At 40.6% G+C, this 2,611-nt stretch overlaps 1 long non-coding RNA gene across 1 annotated transcript in view; it reads left to right on the top strand.

The window, feature by feature from the left end:
• LOC125029427 overlaps nt 1-1,747 on the top strand; it is a 33,452-nt gene extending 31,705 nt beyond the window's left edge. The window contains exon 3 of the long non-coding RNA XR_007115191.1: nt 1,043-1,747. This is a non-coding gene — a long non-coding RNA (uncharacterized LOC125029427). The remainder of the gene's footprint in view (nt 1-1,042) is intronic.
• Nucleotides 1,748-2,611: the final 864 nt, after the last annotated feature.

Genomic DNA, 2,611 nt, shown 5'->3' with positions numbered 1-2,611 from the left:
AGTTGTGCATTGAGATATGCTCGGTCGGATGCGTCTCTCACGCCGAGGGATCGCAATGGGGAAGGAATACGTGTGTCTTGACTGTGTGTTGCTTGGTCCTGTTGGGAATTTTCGTTCGGGTTGTCGCGGGGGGCTTAAAGGGTAGTTTATTATTGTCTTGGGTTTTGTCTTTTTTTGTGAGACACAGTTTCTCTCTCTTTCTCTATCTGTCTATTTCTCTCTCTCTCTCTCTCTCTCTCTCTCTCTCTCTCTCTCTCTCTCTGTCTATTTTCTGTCTGTCTCTCTCTATCTTTCTATCTATCTATCTATTCTCTCCCTCTCTCCCTCCCTCCTCTCTCTCTATATATATAGATTGATAGATAGATAAATAGATAGACAGAGCTCTCTCTCTCTCTCTCTCTCTCTCTCTCTCTCTCTCTCTCTCTCTCTCTCTCTCACTCTGTCTATATATCTATTTATCTATCTATTATCTCCCTCTCTCCCTCCCTCCCTCCCTCTTTCCCTCCCTCCCTTCTCTCTCTCTCTTTCTCTCTCTGTCTCTCTCTCTCTCTCTATATATATATATACATATATATACATATAGATATACATATAGATAGATATCCTTCTCTCTCTCTCTCTCTCTCTCTCTCTCTCTCTCTCTCTCTCTCTCTCTCTCTCTCTCTCTCTCTTCGCCTAATCCGTATAGATGCAGTTGTCTTTCCCGGCGACAGGATTTGACAACTTGCGGTCTGGGAAGAGAATGGCTTAACCTCAGCACTTTTCTGTGGCGTGAAAGAGCGTGAAGTTATACCCTATTCATCCTTTTGGCGCCTGTTTAGTGCGGGCGTCACGGAGGAGCGCCTGGATTAAGACGGCGCCCGCGAGTGGAAGTCTAAATCCAGATGATTCCAAGACGAAAATAGTAATGATAATGATAATAATAAGGATATTGACATTGATAATGACGATGAAGATAATAATAATAATAATTATTATTATTATTATTATTATTATTAGTTATTATGAAAATAATGGAAGAAAAAGTGACTAATGTTTTCAGGTGAATTGAAGGGATTCTACTGCTGTAAGCTAGGATCCGAAAGGGTTCGAAACAGGATCTAAAACACCAAACGAAGCCATTGAACAAGAAATGAACGTTCGAAACAGGATGCGAAACACGAAACGAAGCTTTTGAACTCGAGATAAAGGTTCGAAACAGGATCCGAAACGCCAGACGAAGCCCTTAAACCCGAAATGAATGTTCGAGGCAGCGCTCGGGCATCCATCGACGACGAGGGGGCACCTCTGCCAGGTCGAGTTGGGCAGGGCGCCCCGCAGCCTCCCGCCGCCCCTGCCGAGACCATCACACTGGGGACATAAATAGAATCCCGCAGACCCGATTGATTGGATGCCATTTGTTACGGCGTCGACGAGGCTGCCCGTGATTTGTGGGCGGAGAGCGAGAGGTGCAGTGTGTGAGCCAGCGTGTCCCGCGGGCGTCGTGGGGGTAAGTGTGTGCGTGTGTGTATGTATGTGTGTGTGAGAGAGAGAGAGAAAGAGCATGTGTTTGTGTGTGTGTGTGTGTGTCCATTTGTGTTTGTAAGTTTGTTTGTGTGTGTGTGTTTTATTGTTCAGGTGTGTTTACTTGGATATAAATTGAACAGGGTGCGTTTGAATACACGTTTATTTTCATTAGAAACGGGTTATGAAGATTATGTATGATTGCTGGTGGTGGTTGTTAGAGGTAAAGTATATTTTGTTTAAAGATTCCGGAACAAGTTTTATATCCTTGCTTTTCTGTACGCATAATCACACATATGGTGACATATATTCACATGAATTACAAATATGAACACACAGTCCCCCAAAAAGAGTATATATATATATACTCATGTGTGTGTGTGTGTGTGTGTGTGTATCTATACAAAACACAACCACACACACACACACACACACACACACACACACACACACACACACACACACACACACACACACACACACATATACACATATATACATACAAACATATACATACATAAAAATATATTTATATATATATATATATAGAGAGAGAGAGAGAGAGAGAGAGAGAGAGAGGGGCGGGCAGGTGTACATTCAGACCAATATATATATATATATATATATATATATATATGTATATATATAGACGTGTGTGCGTGTGTGTGTATGTGTGTGTCTGTGTGTGTCTATTGATGTTTGCATATGTTTATCTATATCATTTATTTTTATATTTATATCAGTTTATATACATACATACTGTATATGAGTGTGTGTGTGTGTGTGTATGTATATATATATATATATATATATATATATATAAATGTGTGTGTGTGTGTGTGTGTGTGTGTGTGTGTGTGTGTGTATTCATGAATTGATAAATATACAGATGTATAGATATATATGCCGCTAGTTCCTGTATATTCATAAGCTTACCCTTAATCCAGAACTAGGTGTCCGTCACCTGCATACCTAACAAATAACCTTCAATGTTGCTGATAATTAGCAAACCGCCAACATCTCATGCAATTAAAATGACCCGCTCTTGCCTAATTATGTATATATCTATTTGCTCTTAGTATATGTTTGGGTTCGTGCACTCGAGTGT

The sequence above is a fragment of the Penaeus chinensis genome, chromosome 10 (genome assembly GCF_019202785.1).
Source record: "Penaeus chinensis breed Huanghai No. 1 chromosome 10, ASM1920278v2, whole genome shotgun sequence".
NCBI classification, from domain to species: domain Eukaryota; kingdom Metazoa; phylum Arthropoda; class Malacostraca; order Decapoda; family Penaeidae; genus Penaeus; species Penaeus chinensis.
Note: the sequence above shows the minus strand (reverse complement) of the source record. Positions and strands in the feature narration are given on the sequence as shown.